Genomic DNA, 19,021 nt, shown 5'->3' with positions numbered 1-19,021 from the left:
TTACCAGCCAAATGTGCAATTTCGCAGTGAAGCTGTCAAACACTTTTTTGTTAATCTAGCACCGAAAACTATCTATTTGGTTTCATTTTACTGTTTGCATTAAGATTAAATCCTAAGATCATAGAAGAGGGGGCTTAAAACAGCCGAAAGGCTACTCCCCCTTTCTGATTAGGGATTTACTCGCCTGTTGAGAAAACAAAATTGCTCGTTTTTTTTTTAAGGAAAAAAAATTAACTTATAGAATTATTGGGGGGACAAGCGTATTAAGGTAAAAGAATGATTTAAGAATATTCTATTGTGAAAATGCACGTGTCACCCAAAATGAAAAAAAATGCTCGTTTTTTTAATAGTACACTTTTCCTTCGTAAATTAATACTTGTTTACTGGAAAAATAGTGATTTTCATTCTAATTAAGCGGAAAACCTTATCCGTTGGAAATAAAAGATGCTAGAATGGTTTTAATATTTTCTAGTCTGAGAAGGTAACTTATGTAGTTATTACATACTCTAAAAGTATTTATCAAACCTTAGACATAGCAGACGCCTTCATGCCTGAAGTAATTAAAGGACCCAATACTGACCTAACCACCAACCGTTGAAATCACTTTTAAATCATACACTGAGTTAAAATACCTTTTTTTATAGTTGGATCTATGACACACAAAGAAAGGCTTTTAATCCATATTAAGGCAAAATAATGATCTAAGAATATTCTATTGTGAAAATGCGCGTGTCACCCAAATAGTATTAAATTAGCTAATCAAAATGTTTCATTAAAATCTTAAAATATTTTAGACTTCGATGAGAAATTGCAAAAACTACCTATAAAATATATTTTATTTTTAATTTAAATGTGACTTTAGGGACACCCTGAACGTTATTTTTATAGTGTGTTCACAATGTTTATAATAAAATGTTTGTAAAATGTATAATGATAATGCTTATAAAAACATTTTCTATGAGATTTTCCTTTTCTAACCCATTTTGTGCCGGAAGCGAGTTACTGTCCAAATTGTTTTCAAGAATAGTCAAGCAACTAAATTTTACTTAAAGGGTTCGCCATTTCACACCAATCCTGACCTGACCAATTCTGACCTGAATTTGATAAACAAATTTTGCCACTGTCTTTTTACGGGAAAAATTCAGCATGAAATCTAAAACAAAATTAACATTATTTTGTTCCAAAAGACAATTAATTACTTGAATAATTATTGACTGTCAGATAATTTAATGATTTGTAATCATCTTTCATTGACAAGAAACAGCTAGGTGGCGTGATTTAAAATAACAAATAGATGGCAATTTCTTGAGCAGTCTTCACAGAGGAATGAAAATAGATGTCGTCTTATCATCTCTGCGGAGAAAATCAAGATGAAAGTTTAATGTGAATGGGGAACTTCTCTTTTTGTAATAAAATAGTGAGATTATTTAGAGAATATGATATTATTTTTGAACATATTTCATCTTCTTTTGCAAGAAACTTAAGCAAAATGTATAATAACCGTATCTGAAAGTTTATATAAATAGAAAATCTTTGCCAATTCTCACAATAAAACAATCAAGTTGATTTTCAATTTTCAAATGTCTTCATGGATTCAAACTTTTATTTCATAGTAAATTATCCTCTTAAAAAACTTTTTAGACCCCACTGCGTATTTGTAATTAAAAAATGTCGTTCTTAGTCTTTCTCTTTTTAATTTCTTCGAGGTCTTTCCCTGGTCTGAGAAGGAAAACGCAAAGTTCGTTGGCGAATTGTATGCAATTTCCTTGAATCAATTTTTCACTTCCGCTGTTTCACTTAATCGTTATATTTCCCAATTTGTGTTTTTACCACAGGAAAACCACATTTTAGCAAACATTAGAATACTGTTGCAAATGCTGCAGCAAACACCCACTGACATATCTTTAAGTTTCAAGCAACATTATAAACATATATATCACTGCTAACTTCTGTCCCTTGGGACCCTTGACGGCGCTCAGCTGTTTAAAAGCGCAATTTTTTAAATGGATAAATGATATGGATAAAGATCCTCCAGATCCAATGATCGTGAATAGGCCGTCGAACATCTTGGATGGAAATTTTCTGTTTTAGAATTAGTCTAGATAAAAATAATAAAAATTAGTTTTGCGTTCTAAATAAAATGTTAGCAAAATGAATGGATTTTTAATGTTTCAAGGAATCAGTGTACAAGTGTGGGTTTGAAGAGGACCAAGTCGCTTAGATTAGGAATGAATAAGGGAGATCATATAATGCTAGGTAAAGAGAGAATCCATGAAGTGGAGAGCTGTCCTTTCCACTAAATGCTATTGGTAAAAATGGTTGATGCCACGAAAGCTTAAAATCCAACGAAGGTACCTTGATGGTTCCGGGGTACTTTCAACAGCAAATTATGTTACAAAATAAGGCACACTATTTTCATTTATTGTTGAAATTAAAAATTCTCATCTCTAACATTAAAACCTCTCTCCCCTAATATTTAAAAATTAATTGTGTACGATTAAAAATAAAGAAGTTCTATCTCTCCCCTTCAGCGTCACTAAGTTTAAAGGAGCATATTTTCAGTAGATGTGCAATATAGTACAGCCTTGTAAATGAAATTTGAGAATTATTTGAATGGGGTTAGGATTTTTTACTCTTTATCTGTGCCAATTATAAAGACTATCTTCTGGACTAAGCTATTGCCTGATGAACTGTATCAAAAACGCTCAGGAGCTATGGTTACTGAAAGTCTCATTCATGATATTTTTTATGAAATGATGATTTTTGACGAATCTCTCCTCTAAAATGAATCGATCTGAGCAAGTTCTAAAGATTGTCTCCAATATGCTTAAGCTGTATGATTTAGATTGACCAAGGCTTCCTAAGCCAAATGCTCCAAACAAGCCTGCTAGAGTAACTATTATCAATATTCCTGATTCACTAAAGCACTTTAACGTGAAAGGACGTGTTTGAAAAAATTATTGGGCATGAGTTTATGCCCAATTTGTTTATCTGCTGATCTGGCAAATTGCGGCGCTTATCTTGTGTCTTTCAACCTCAAATTCTGTATTTTAAAAAGTGTGTTGTCCAGCAAGAACTGATGAATGAATCGGTGTTTGCACTTTTATTAAACACAAACCAGACAAAAATAAATGACTCCTAATCGATGAACTAATTAGAAATTACGACACTGTTTGCCTGCAAGAACGCCTTCTTACTACTATAAAACTTAATTTTTGGCCGAAGAGTTTGAATATTTTTTTTCTTTTTTTTTATCAACGTTTGATCAACTTTTGGTCGCCCTTCCGGTGGCCTTACATGTTTTGTACGTAACAGATTAATTGGACTATAGCCAAATTGTATTCACTAAGATGGTCATTTTCAGGCTATACGATTCGGAGACAGTGTTATTAGTAGCTTCTATTTTCCTCATAACCCAAACACAGTGAAATAGCTTAATAGATATGTTTAAGCCTGCTCAAGTTTCGGTCTGCCAATGAAGCTAATTTCTGACAGCTTATAATGATGGAGCTATGCTGCTAACGCTAAGTCTGCTCATTTTCGAAATGGATGAATGGGATTAGTGTTCGAAACTAAATGTAATTGTACAGTCATGTGCACAGTTGTCATCTTGAGATTTATTGAATTTGGATTTATTTCCCCCGGAGCCGGTTACTTTCAAACCGCAGATGGCATCCGCTTAAACTCGAAAGATTTTTGGGCTCAAGAAAATTTTTGGCTGTTTATATCTATTGCTCGAGTTCTAAATTTCGTGGATAATTGCTTCTTGCTGAAATTAGGCCTCTGGTAATTAGGTGGCGCTCCTTATGATCTAAATTCGGTGTAGCAGATTTTGAATTTCGAGACAATGGTATTTAAAGTCAAAATGGCAGCTTAGAACTGTACCTTAGAAGAACGAATAAAGTAAAATAGATGGCAAAATAGCATCTTTATTATACAGTGTAAGGTAAAGTAATATAATCATTCTTAGCAAATATAATTGTTAATTTCTTACGACTCTACAATTTGATGCATGAGGTATTTTCGGATGCATTCACAAATATAATTAGGTTTCCACTAATACCCAATTGTTTTACTTAATGATTTTTAAAAATAGTTTTTGAAAAGTTGTTTCCAACACGTTCAAAATATGTTCCTTTATTGAATTGGTACTTGTATGAAATACCCCTACCTAATATTCTCCATCAAAATAGAACCTAAGTATAACGAGTTTTTTGTTGATGTTTTTTTGACAAATAAATTTTGGCTCTATATTTGGACTTTAAGAGGGAGGAGGGTAAAGTAACTCTGTGGTTTCCATAATATGGTTAATAAAGTATTATATTTTCATCATATTTTTTTATATTTCATTAAGATTGACCGTCAGACAAACAGACCCGTTATATTTTAACCCATCCCCCCTAATGTGCAAATACATAGCCCAAATTTGTTTCTAAAGTATTATATTTAATGTTACTTTGGTATATTTCATGAGGATTGAGCGTTAGAGAAGCATAAACGAAGAATATTAGGTAGGGGGTATTTCATACAAGTACCAAATTTTGCCCTCCTATCAAAACATAAGAAAAAATATTTTCTAAAGAAAGTGACCGTAGCCCCTTATCTTCTTAAACCAAAAGTGTTTGCTTCAAACATATTCAACAACCAGTTGTAACATACCTAAATACTAGGAAGAAGAATTCAGAGTTCTTTGTACAGGCCTTCGAGCAGAAGCCCCCCATCACAAACACCTTCAGATATACACTTACGGTTTACGGAACATCTTGTTGGCGCCGTTTTGCAACCTGCGCTTGACTGGTGTTTGATGCTGGGTATTCCTTATGAAACCAGAAATTCAGACATATTTGCTAACTATTAACTGAATCGTACATGCCACATGCAGAGATACCCATTACAGAATTACTAAAAATCAGAACTTAAGATGAGAATGGGTACATTTATTATTAGTAGAACAGATTTGAAAGGCTCGATGGTGAACAAAGTCATAAAGCTTACAAGCTCTCTCAGGTACACATGCAGGATGTGGAGGGGTCTTTGGAGCCCCTCAATCAAGCTGGTATAGCAAGTGAAATCTTTCACTTGCAATTATAAATTGCCAGATTATCCGAAATATATTGTTAATTATTTAATTAAATGGTTTAAATTTATCATAACTAAATTAATTCGTTTAATTAAATTAACGATATTAAGTTATTGAAAAAGTAAGAGTAAACCCAAAATGGCACCTCAAAGGTTGTGGTGACGACCTTCTCGTGGGATCCCTGGGGGTAGTAGGTTTACTTAGGGGGTTATACAGCTAATTTCAGTCACCACTCGGCAATCGTTCTCGCCTTACGATGAGGTAGCGTATTTTATATAATACATTGCTGAGATTGGATGGGTTGAAGCAAGTAATGGCTGCCAAAATCATGCCAGTGGGGGGGGGGGGAGACAATTCCCCAAGACATATGAAGTAAGGCGAGAAGAGATTCCCTAGGGAGCAATCCAAGGTGGGACAAAGAAATTCTCTTGCTACTACCGGTTTTGGGGATCAAGTGCCGATTATAGCTGGCGAGTGATGAGTCGCTCTTCTCTCTTTTGGGGGAAAAGCGCTACCCTTCCAAGCCAGTTGAAAGTTGGTAGATAGGGTTCTCTGTATGAGGGAAAAGAATGAGTCTTTGTAGCCTGTATCTCGACCCAGTTACGTGATTCTTCCCACATCAATAATACGAGGGCAGCTCTGACTACATCCTCTATGCATGCATAACATACCATAGCACATTTCAGAAATCAGGAAAAAGAGTAGGAATGGTCTACTTCTTGCTTTAGATATACTAATGCTGAAAAACTTATTGCCAAATATTTTTTTTAATCCTTACAACTTTTGACTTTAATTCTTAAAGGGGTGGATCCTTGAAGAAAATCTTTCCCTCCATTATTTCCAGGCGAGCCCAACCTAAGAAGCCCTATAGATTGCTTTATTTTCAAAAATCGTGATCATTTCCTATCTTATTTCTTAGTGGTAGGCGGCGCTAATTAAAAGTATTAATCCCTAGTTTGTTTAAATACTTGACCACTTGTTGAGTACTTGTTCTTTCTGCTTTTGATTTGTCAAATAATTTAATTTCCTTCTATGCAATTTAAATCAACACTACCGATAAATTCCAGCAAGACAATATTCAAAGAGATGGGATTTGAGGAATTGAGAATTAAAATTCAAGTTTAGAATCATCTGCCTTGCCTAGTTAGTCTCATATGACCTTTTCAGCACCATTATCCTAAGCCAGTTCACCCATCATTTTTTTTTCAGTCTTCTAGTATTTTTATATCTTAAACTGCTGGTTTTATGTCTTTGACCTGAAAAAAGTGAATCTCAAACTTTTGGAAGAGAGACATTATCGGAAGAAAGTTCCAATGTATTGCCCCTTCTATACGCAAGCAATTTATAAGAATTTCTATAAAGATCGTAAATTTACTGTGTTCTGGTTTTAAAGGAGGCTCCTCTACGGTCTTTTTTTTCAATAAGAAACCAACTTTTTTTTAACTGAAAATAAGGAGCGACACTAGAACTTAAAACGAACAGAAATTATTCCGTATATGAAATGGGTTGTCCCCTCCTCAACGCCCCGCTCCTTATGCTAAAGTTTTTTTTTTATTGTTTTAAAAACTAGAGTTGTGAAAAAGAGTCAAACTTTAGCGTAGAGAGCGGGGCATTCAAACGTCGCTCCTTACTTTTAGTTAAAAAAAACTTGTGTTTTTGTTTTATTTCTGGACATTTTTCAATTTATGCAGATTTATTAGAATATATAGCTCTTTTGAAATCATTAAAAATACTTTAGCGTGAAAAGCGAAGTATTGAAAAGGAGACAAACCCCTTCATATACGTAGTAATTTCTGTTCGTTTTAAGTTTTAATGCTGCTCCTTACTTTCAAATAAAAAAAGCTTGTTATTTATTTATTTTCTCACCGTTTCTTCAAATAATGCTGAAGAATCAAGCACCCCCTTCATGGAAATTATCTTTCTCCATGATAAATTCCTCCTTGGAAAGATCCTCCCACTTAACCCCTCCCCCTGACCCCCTCCCCACCAGAAAAAATCCCCCTTGAAAACGTCTGTATACTTCCAAATAACCATTACTATATGTGAACAATACGCAAAGTTTATAACTTGCACTGCTTCCCCCGGGGACTGTGGCGGATTAAGTCGTCCTCAAAGACATAGCTATTAAATTTTTCTACTATGCTAAACAAAATGGATGTCTCAAATTTTGATCCGGTGAATTTGGGAAAAATGAGTGTAGGAGGGGGCCTAGCTGCCCTCTGATTTTTAGTCACTTCAACAGGGCGCTAGAACTATTATATTGATTTCTGTTAGAATGGGCCCTCTCATGACATTCTAGGAATACTGGGTCGATACGATCACCCCTGAAAAAAAGCACACACACAAAAAAATAAATAAGCACGCATCCGTGATCTTTCTTCTGGCAAAAAATACAAAATTCCATATTTTTGCAGATAGGAACTTGAAGACTCTACAGTAGTGTTCTCTGATATTTTGAATCTGATGGTGTGATTTTCATTAAGATTCTATGACTCTTAGGGTGTTTCCGTCTGTTTTCGAAAATAAGGCAAATTTTCTCAGGCTCGTAACTTTTAAGGGGTAAGACTAAATTTGATGAAACTTATATATTTAAAATCAGCATAAAAACTCAATTCTTTTGACACATATATTTGTATAAAAATGCCGTTTTTTAGAGTTTCGGTTACTATTGAGCCTGGTCGCTCCGTAATTAAATTCTTTTGATGTAGCCATTGATATCAAAATTCCGTTTTTTTTTAGAGTTTCGGTTACTATTGAGCCGGGTTGCTCCTTCCTACAGTTCGTCATCACGAACTGTTTGATAAAAAAAAGTTTATTTTGACTGAAAGTAAGGAAAGAGATTGAAACTTGAAACGAACAGAAATTATTTATTCTATATATGAAAGGGACTGCCCCTCCCCAACGCTACGCTCTTTACGCTAAAGTTTGACTATTTTCACAACTCTACTTTTTAAAACAATAAAAATAATCCAATACGAAAAATTTCTGTTCGTATTAAGTTTCAATGTTGCTCCCTACTTTCAGTTAAAAAAACTTGTCTTTTTATTTAATTTCTGAACGTTTTTGAATTAATGCAGGTTTTGATTTTGGCTCACCGTACATAAATAATTAAAACGAAATTTGCATATTAATTTTATTTTTTAAATGGCTTTCTTAAAGTTATAATTGGACAATTTTGAAAAAAGAATTAGGGAAGGGGGCCCAGTTCCCCTCCAACTCTTTTGGTTACTTAAAAGGTCACTAGAACTTTTAATGTTATTTACGAGCGCTTTTATTAGTAATAATTATACGTAACTTACAAATTAACTTACGTAACGAACTTCTATATTCGTATATTTTTTTTGAGTATATAAGGGGGCTCGCCCCCCTCTTCAATACCTCGTTTTTTACACTAAAGTTCGAATTTTGTTCCAATTTCTTAAGAGTAACCCCTGAATATCAAAGGTCATTCAATCTGAATAAATATCTCTTTTGAAATTACTAAAAATACTTTAGCGTAAAGAGCGAGGTATTGAGGAGGGGACGAACCCCTCATATACGTAATAAGTTCTGTTCGTCTTAAGTTTTAATGTTGCTCCTTACTTTAAGTTAAAAGAATTGCTTTTACATTTAATTTCTTGTTTTTTTTTTTAAATATCGCTGGAAAATCCAGCGCCCTCTTCTTGGAAATTATCTTCCTCCATAATAAATTTCTCTATGGAAAGATCCTCTCACGGAACCCCCTCCCTCTGACCCCTCCACCACCAGAAAAAATCCACCCTTAAAACGTCAGTATACTTTCCAATAGCCAATGCTATATGTAAACAACGGGCAAAGTTAATAACTTGCAGCCCTTCCACCGGGGACTGTGGGAGATTCAGTCGTCCTCAAAGACACGGTTATTAAATTTTTTGACTATGCTGAACAAAATGGCTATCTCAAAATTTTGATCCGATGACTTTGGGAAAAATGAGTGCGGGAGTCGGCCCAGCTGCCCTTTAATTTTTTGGTCACTTAAAAGGGCACTAGAACTTTAAATTCCGTTAAAGTGAGCCCTCTCGTGTCATTCTAGGACCACTGGGTCAGTACGATCACCCCTGGGAAAAAACAACTTTTGATGGGTAAGGCTATTCAATAAAAATAAACAAGTTAATTCAACTGAAAGTAAGGAGCAGCATTAAAACTTAAAACGAACAGAGATTACTGGGTTCTCCAATATGCTGAACCTGATGGTGTTATTTTCATTAAGATTATTTGACCTTTAAAATCAGGCAAATTTCGTCAGACACGCAGCTTTTGATGGGTAACACTAAACTTAAAAGTTAATGAAACTTAAATATTTGGAATTAGCATAATAAAACAATTATTTTCATAAACCTATTGGTATCAAAATTCCGTTTTTTAGTTTCGGTACTACTGAGCCGTGTCGCTCCTTGCTTACAGTTCGTTACCACGAACTGTTTGAAACAGTCCGAAATGTGAAAAAAAGTGAACTTGTAAATTTATTTGTTTCTTCTTTTTTGCGAGGATAAAAACATTTAAAATTTTTTATCACGACTTTGAATCCAGGGTTTAATCCAGTAAGCCTTAACCAATTGTTTCATTATAAGTTTCAATACCAAGAATTCCAAAAACTTAAATTTCATGGCGGAAACATTGTAAAATCAAATTGGTAAATATTTCCTGTTTTCTTAATTTTGTTTTTTTTTATGTTGACATTGAGTTTATGCTCTACATAGTTATACTGAGAAGTTGCTGTGACATAAAATCTTCAAAAGCTTGAAGATTTTTTTTCGATTGAATTTCCCTTAGTAAATAGCTTTTCACAGTTCAAAGAAATTCAGTTTTCAAAAAAATTTGATTAACGGCAAGATTATGCTCTACATAGCACTATTATAAGTTGCCCTGACATAAAATCTTCAAAAGCTTGAAGATTTTTTCCGATTGAATTTTCTATGTATATATTCCTATGAATTATATATAATTATATAGAAATATATATCCTATATATTCCTATGAATTTTCTAAGAATTCAGTTTTCAAAAACATTGATTAACTTGAAGATTATGCTCTACATAGCACCGAGATAAGTTGTGATAAGTTGCTGTGACATAAAATCTTCAAAAGCTTGAAGATTTTTTTTTCGATTGAATTTCCTTAGCAAATAGCTTTTCACAGTTTAAAGTAGAGAGTCAACAAATTGCTTTGTTTATTTTATTTTATTTGTTTTGTTTATTTGTTTATTTTATTTTATTTGTTTATTTATTTTATGTTATTTATTTGTTTATTTGTTTATTTTATTTTATTTGTTTATTTATTTTATGTAATTTTATTTGTTTATTTGTTTATGCTATAATTTCCTAAAATATAAAAAATATTAAAAAAAGAGAAGAGGTTCAGGTGGGTCTCTGAAAGGATAATCTATTGATCAGAAATGGGCTGCAGAGATATTTTCCTCTTTCTTTTTTTTGCGAGAATTAATAAACTGAGAATAACCTCATTACAGGTTTCAATCAGGGTTCAATCCAGTAAGTTTTAATCAAGCATTTCATTATGAGTTTCGATACCAAGAATTCCAAAGTTCAAGCTCAATGCAGAAAAGTCGTAAACTCAAAATCCTAAAATTGTCCCTTTTTCACAAGAAATCTTAAATTGGATTAAGATTAGAATTATGCCCTGCATAACACTGATATTGCTCTATCCCTTGCAATTAGTGTCACCTTCGCTATTTCTGATTAGAAAGAATCACCTCTCATGAGAGCAAGAAATGTGTAGGAAAGCATTGATAAGAGAAGTGATCGCTCAAGCGGCAGACAAGAAAGAAAAATCTTGGAAAACAGGTAATAAAAAAGGACTTTAAAGGCTCTAAAGTTTAGAAAGCTTATGCCTTTTGGAATATATTAAAGAGTCTAGAGTTAGGGACTTTCATTAAACTACTATTCAAAAACGGCTCTAGAAACTCAACACAAGTCAAATAATTCCCTTGGACGTATAGACGTAATACGTCCCTACTCAACCATTTAAGTGTAAGTTTGTTGGACGTATATGTACTCCTACAGACGAGACTAATCAAAAATTACTACCTCTCTGATATTGAATTTGGACAACTACTACTAACAACTCACTGCAATACCAAGCCACCCAAGGCCAACATAGCTACGTACGCTTTTCCTCCATTCCAACCTACTCGAATGTTTATTCTTCTCTGCCCATAAGAAGTTCCAACTTTCCTTATGTGCTTCCCTACGACCTTCACCCACCCAAATCTAGGACAACCCCCTCTTCGTTAGACCTCAAATGGTTGGTCGAGAAGGACGATATTTGAAAATCTATCATCCTTCATCAAAAGGACGTGTCATAGCCATCTTAATTCACTCGTTATAGCTCTTGAAAACAGGATAGAACTACATTTTCCGAGCAGCTTACTGTTCAAAATACGAACAGTCAGACGGGTACCCGGAGAATCCATGGAAAATTTCTCAGGAAACCTCTAAAAAATCCTCCTCCGTCTTTCGGAGTGCCTACGTTTCAAAACCATACTTGACCACTATCATTGCTTCATCTTCCAATATTCTAATCTTGGTTCGCAGATTTATCTTCTAATTCTTCCAGATTTTCGTGAACTGTTTAAAAACACCTTGTACCTTGGCTATTCTACCTTTACCATCTTCACTGTATCCGCCATCTTTGGCCCCTCAAAATCAAGAGATGTTTCCCTAAAAACGAATATTGGAGGATTCAATCATGACATCACTAAAGGATTCACTCAGCCTCCTCCATTAGGAGCTGATGTGTAGTTATTTAATTATTTAGCTTCATCAGTTCATGAGCGTTTAGCTAAGAATTGACGCATGCTCTTTTAGTTTTTATTGTTGTTTTTTTTTGGGATTTTCTTGTCAAGATTTAGGTTTGTCTTTGATTTCATTTTTGCCTTTCTTCATCATGGAGGATGAACGAACTTCCGTGAGATCCACTCGCTGGTCATCGTCGTTGCGCGAAAACTACATAATTTTCAAAAATTTAACAGATTTAACAAAAGAAGAAATTATTTCTTTCGTGTTTTATGATATCTTGTTTATAATATTCTATATGTGATAAAGAGCAGGGATGTCCAGGGAGGGGATGGAGTGGCTAGAGCCCAAACCCTCTAAGTTCTAAAATTTTTTGAATTTCTTGTCAATTTATTCAAAGAACGAAAATAAAGTTTGCTGCTACTATTGGCCCCCTAAAAGAAATCTTTTTTACGTGCCTGCAAGAGCCAAAGTGGTAACAAGATAGGACAGAAGTGACAAGAGAAAGTATGGATGCTCTAAGCTCCGTTTTCAGCCCCCCCCCATCAAACACGGAGGTGGACACAGGTTGTGCATATTATCGTATGAGTACTCGCGTTCAAGTCTTTCAGAAACCGTGTTTAGCCATGCTGCTTCCGCGTGTTTTATCACGCTCAGAGTTAGTAAAATGACAACTCTTTAAAAACTTTACTGGGTTAAACGTGGATAACCTGAAAACAATTTTGTTGAAAAATCGTTGAAAATGTGCTTCAGACCCGATAGCTTCAAACGAACCGATAATATACAAACGAACGAACGAAATCAAACGAACCGAACCGATATCAATACGATACGAATCAATACGATACCGATATCAATACGATACGATACGAATCAATACGATACCGATATCAATACGAATACGATACGAAATCAAACGAACCGAACCGATAGCTTCAAACGATAGCTTCAAATAGCTTCAAACATTAAGGCGGAACGAACTCGTAAAATAAAATTCAATAGCAAAAGCCGAAAATATAATGACGGAGGATGGCTGAACAGTATTCACCCTTATTTTGAATTAAAGTGAATTCTTGCTGTGAGATGTTTGCAATTGGATCCGTAAGAGCCTTTATTTCAGTAATTTAGGAGCTCATCTTCCGAAAAACTAAACGCAGAAAGCAAAAAACAAAGAGATTTAATAAAATATAATAGGAAAAGTGTTTTTTTTAGCTAGAGTTTCTTAAGTTTAGCCCTTGCATCGTTAGCCAAAAAATGCCAGCTTCATCGGCTCTTGGTACCCCTCACCCTTGCTCTACTCGCTATGATCAGCAGCGTATGCGTTCCGCCCTTCCACGCTCCATACCATTACATTTCTTTTTATTTTACGTTTCCCATAGCCTATTTCTATAAAAACAGCTTGTGTTAATTATTATTAACTCTCTTTTTTGTATATTACCTTGGTTCCAAGTTACTCTACATAAGTTTTTAAGTTTTAACAACGACTTCTTAAGCTGCTAAGTGTCATGTGCTTATATTTTAGTTTTTGCTGATTTTTCACTCGCTTTGGCCTCAAGCCAAAGCTGATGTTTCATCCGTTTTGGCTTGAAGATAAAGCTGATTTTTCACCCGCTTTGGCTCCAAGCCAAAGCAGATTTTTCACTCGCTTTGGCTTTAAGCCAAAGCTGATGTTTCACCCGTTTCGGCTTCAAGATAAAGCTTATTTTTCACCCGTTTCGGCTTCAATCTAAAGCTGATTTGTCACCCGTTTTGGCTTGAAGATAAAGCTGATTTTTCACCCGCTTTGGCTCCAAGCCAAAGCAGATTTTTCACTCGCTTTGGCTTTAAGCCAAAGCTGATGTTTCACCCGTTTCGGCTTCAAGATAAAGCTTATTTTTCACCCGTTTCGGCTTCAATCTAAAGCTGATTTGTCACCCGTTTTGGCTTCAAGCCAAAGCTGATGTTTCACCCGCTACTAGACTAAACTACCAAATTCTACACGTTGTCCTTTAACATTAAAAATTAATTCTGTTTTAATTCTCAAGCTGTATACATATGTTATGGAAATTTTCACTTAACCCGTTCAGACAATAATATTTAATTAAGCTTGAATAGTGCAGCTTATTTTGCATTGGGGATTTTACACACACAAAGAGAGACACACACTTTGTAACAATCACCCCCAAAGATCGTATAGGACTTTTTCGCATTTCTGAGGTAATTTTCAAAACTGTAGTCTAAACTATTCTCTAAGGGAGAACCTGCAAGGAAATGTATTTTCAACAAGCAACGATTAATTCCATACACGTAGGTGACCTTTTTTGATAAAGTACTGTCTTACTTGCGCAAAGGACGACTATTAAACAAAGAGTAAAGAAAGATATAGAAAAAGAATGTAAACAGCAGAGGGATAAACAGAAGTAGGGTGTATTAGACATCAAGTTGTAGAGGAAAAAGAGGAGTAGAAGAAAAAACAAGATAAATTTGCAGTTGTTCAATATATTGACCAAGACCTCTTCAGGGTTAGGGTGAAAACATGTTCAGGGTTGCTTTTTTTGCTCCTTTCCTGTATCTAAAGCTTTTTACTTTGTTTTAGTTTGATTAAAATGGATCATATACCCAAAATTGAATTTTGATTCGTAAACAAGTTTACACAATATCAAAATTCATAAAATTCGAAAGTAAAATGATAAGCGAATAATAGGACTTTGAATAGTGCCCTTTTCAGCTATGCAAGTAGTTAAAAGTGACTTAAACACCAACCATAATTGGTGTTTAAATTTCACTTAACTGAAATATAACCTCCGCGATAAATTTTTGTATAGTCTAATAGAATATGTTGAGCATAAATCTCAAATACGTGACATTTATCTTCCGGTACTACCACCACGTAATGGGTACTTTGGTAACACTTGTTTATGGCAGCCAATATGAAGCTGGATAGCTTTAAAATAGATAGTACCATTTGTCATTGATCAGCTTTCGACATTCGACTGCAGGTCTTTTTAGTTTTTCCCAGAGTGCAATATTTTGTCCCATCCTTCTCTTGTGTTTAATAACTAAACCCAATTTGTTTTGAAAATGAATTAAATAGTTGAGGTAGCAGACTCTTCCTAAGACAGAAATGGAGCTGTTACTTCATTATTAAGAATATCCAGTCAAACAGTTGGTGGTAACGAACTGTAGTAACGAGCAACCAGGCTCAATAGTAGCCGAAACTCTAAAAACGGAATTTTTATGCCAATATATACCACAATAGAATCGGATTTTTATGCTAACTTTAAATATACAAGTTTCATCAAACTTAATCTTAACCATCAAAAGCTGTTTTTACCTCAGGGGTGATCATACTGACCCAGTGGTTCTAGAATGTCACGAGAAGGCATATTTTAACGGAAATTATAAGTTGTAGTGCCCTTTCTCAGTGAACAAAAACTGGAGTTTTTGTTCCTAATAACTATGTATTTGAGGACGACTTAATCCCCCACAGTACCCTGGGGAAGGGCTGAAAGTTATGAACTTAGCCCATTGTTTACATACAGTTATTGGAAAGTATACTGACGTTTTCAGGGGGGATTTTTTTGTGGTGGATGGGTTGGGGGAGTGGGCTACGTGAAAGAATCTTTCCAAGGAGGAATTTATCACGGGAGAAGATAATTTCCATGAAGGCGCTGGATTTTCCAGTGTTATTTAAAAAAAAAACAATGAAAAATTAAATAAAAAGTAATTTTTGTAACTTAAAGTAAGGAGCAACATTAAACTTAAACGAACAGAACTTATTACGTTTATGAGGGCGTTCGTGTCCTCCTCAATACCTCTCTCTTTACGCTGAAATATTTTTAGTAATTTCAAAAGAGCTATTTATTCTAATTAAACGACCTTTGTGATTTAATATACAATTATAGAAGTTCGTTACGTAAGTTAATTTGTAAGTCACATATATATTTACCTCTAATAAGAAAGTTCGTAAGTAAAATTAAAAGTTTTATTGGCCTTTTAGTAACCAAAAGAGTAGCCAAAAAAATTGGACGGCAACTAGGCCCCCTCTCCGCTCCCTTTTTCTCAAAATCGTCCGATCAAAACTTTGAGAAAGCCATTTAGCCAAAAAATAAAAACTATGCAAATTTTGTTTTAATTATTCATGTACGGTGAACCAAAATCAAAGCCTGCATTAATTGACAAACTTTTAGAAATTAAATAAAAAAATCAACTGAAAGTAAGGAGCAACATTAAAAGATAAAGCGAGCAAAAATTATTACATATTTGAGGGGGTTCATTCCCTCCTCAATATCTCGCTCTTTACGCTAAACTATATTAGTAATTTCAAAAGAGCTTTTTAGGCGATTCCCCTCCTATACGTTATAAAAATATGTGAAAATAAGAGTTGGTTCCGTAAGTTCAATTGTAAGTTACGCATAATTATTACTAATAAAAACGTTCGTAAACAAAATTAAGAGTTCTAGTGGCCTTTTTAAATAACCCAAAAATTGGAAAGCAACTAGGCCCCCTCCCCCAGCCATTTTTTCTCAAAATCGTCCGATCAAAACTTTGAGAAAGCCATTGAGCCAAAAAAGTAAAATTAATCAGTATATTTCGTTTTAATTATTCATTTACAATATGCCAAAATCAAAACCTGCATTCCAAAAATGTCCAGAAATTAAATAAAAAAAAACAAGTTTTTTAACTGAAAGTAAGGAGCGACATAAAAACTTAAAACGAATAGAAATATTCCATATATGAAAGGGGCTGTCCCCTCCTCAATGCCCCATTCTTTATGCTAAAGTTTGACTCTTTCTCACAACTCTACTTTCTAAAACAATAAAAAACCTTAGTTTAAAGAGCGGGGCAATGGGGAGGGGACAGTCTCTTTCATATATGGAATAAGGAGCGACCAGTCTCAATAGTAACCGAAACTCTAAAAAACGGGATTTTGATACCAATATATACATCAAAAGAATCAGAATTTTACGTTGATTTTAAATATATTAGTAGTTTCATTAAGTTTAGTCTTATTCATCAAAAGTTACGAGCCTGCAAAATTTGGCCTTATTTTTAAAAAGGAGGAAACATCCCCTAAAAGTCATAAAATCTGAATAAAAATTACATCATGAAATTCAGCGTATCAGAGAACCCTTCTGTAGAGGTTTTTAGCTCCATCTGTAAAAATGTGGAACTTTGTATTTGTTGCCATAAGAAAGATCATGGATGCGTGTTTATTTTCTTGTGTTTTTTGTTCTTTTTTTCAGGAGTGATTGTACCTACCCCGGAATCCTAAAGTGTCGCGAGAGGGCTCATTTTGACGAAAATTAAAATTTCTAGTGCCTTTTTTAAGTGACCAAAAATTGAAGGGCAACTAGGCCCCCTCCTACGGTTACTTTTCCCAAAGTCATTGTATCAAAATTTTGAGATAACAATTTTATTCAGCATAGTCGAAAAATCTAATAAATATTTCTTTGAGGACGACTTAATGCCCCCTGTTGAGGGATTTTTTCTGATGGTTGAGGGGTCAGAGGGACGGGGTTATGTGAGAGGATCTTTCCATGGAGGAATGTATTATGGGGGAAGAGAATTTCCATGATGGGGCACTTGATTTTCCAGCGCAATTAAAAAAAGATAAGTTAAATAAAAAAGCAATTTTTTAAATTCCTGTAAGGAGCAACATTAAAACTTCAAATGAATAGAAATCATTACGTATATGAAGGGATTCGTACCCTCCTCAATACCTCGCTCTTTACGCTAAAGTATTCTTAGTAATTTCAAAAGAGCTATTTATTCAAATTAAATGGCCTTTGTGATTCATGGGTCATTCTTATAGAATTGGAACGAAATTCAAAATATAGTGTAAAGAGCGAGGTATTGACGAGGGGGCGAACTCCCTTATATACGTAACAAAAAAATACGAGTATAGAAGTTCGTTGCGTAAGTTAATTTGTAAGCTACGTATATCTATATATATATATATATAAAAATAAGTTGTCTGTCTGTGTGTCTGTCTGTCTGTCAGGTGACGTCATGTTTCTGTGTCGACTGACGTCATGAAGTTAGTTGTCGTCATTTTTGCTATGACGGTGACGTCATTAATGGTATTTAAGACATGCGTTCACGGAAAAATGTTTAATTGTAAAATGACTGAAGAACCTACAATGGCAACAGCCGAGGAAGCTGTTCAAAGAGTCTATGCCAAAAAACTTGCTGCTGATAGAGAAAGTAAGAAAAGAAAGCGTGCCGAGGAATCACAAGAACAGCAAGAAAACAGGCTTGCAGCTGATAGAGAAAGTAAGAAAAGAAAGCGTGCCGAGGAATCACAAGAACAGCAAGAAAACAGGCTTGCGGCTAAAGAACGCAGAACCGCGCAGTTAGATGAAAATCCACCTGGAAAGTGAGAGTCAAAACATATCAAAACTGAAAATGATAGCGATGATGATTGGGTTTGGGATTTTGACTTGGATAAGGTCATCAATGCCTACCAGATTTAAGTTAAAAAACAAAGGTTCGGCGATATGTACTTCATAGTGACGCTGAAAAATAAAGAAGAAAAAAAACTGAAAAAATGTAAAAAACTAAAAAAAACTAAAAAGAAAAAACACTCAAAGATAAATTACAGACCGGGACACAAATGACGACCGACACAGAGGGAATATAAATGACGACCAGGAACCTCAAAGAAAAATTACAGACTGGGACACCCGGACACAAATCACGACCGGGAATATAAATGACGACCGGGACGCAGGGACACAACTACAACGGGGACGCCGGGGGCACAGGCGGGATATATAATTGACGACTGAGACACAGGGATTGTTTGAATAGAAATTACAGACCGGGACACCGGGACACAAATGACGACCGGGACACTGGGACACAGGGAGTATAAATGACGACCGGGACACTCAAAGAGAAAATACGAACTGGGACACCAGGACACAAATGACGACCGGGACACAGGGAATATAAATGCTATTTATATGCACAGACAATGGGACAGCGAAGAATGTTGTATATTCGCGTGTTTTACGTAGTTAAAAATATATATTTATATCTATCTCTATTCACAGGTGGGACACAGGGACACAGCTACAATGGCGCGTAACTAATATGGCGCGTAACGATTTACGCGCGCGGGGGGGCTTGGGGGGGCTAAAAAAACGTACTAAAAAAACGTTCTTAAATAAAATTAAAAGTTCTAGTG

At 34.8% G+C, this 19,021-nt stretch overlaps 1 protein-coding gene across 2 annotated transcripts in view; it reads left to right on the top strand.

Moving 5' to 3' along the window:
- Positions 1-19,021, top strand: part of LOC136043800 (monocarboxylate transporter 12-like) — a 257,201-nt gene that overhangs the window by 152,719 nt on the left and 85,461 nt on the right. The gene's annotated exons all lie outside the window — the stretch shown is intronic.

This window comes from Artemia franciscana, chromosome 2 (genome assembly GCF_032884065.1).
Source record: "Artemia franciscana chromosome 2, ASM3288406v1, whole genome shotgun sequence".
NCBI lineage: Eukaryota > Metazoa > Arthropoda > Branchiopoda > Anostraca > Artemiidae > Artemia > Artemia franciscana.
The sequence above is the reverse complement of the archived record's forward strand: the minus strand, read 5'-3'. Positions and strand labels throughout refer to the sequence as shown.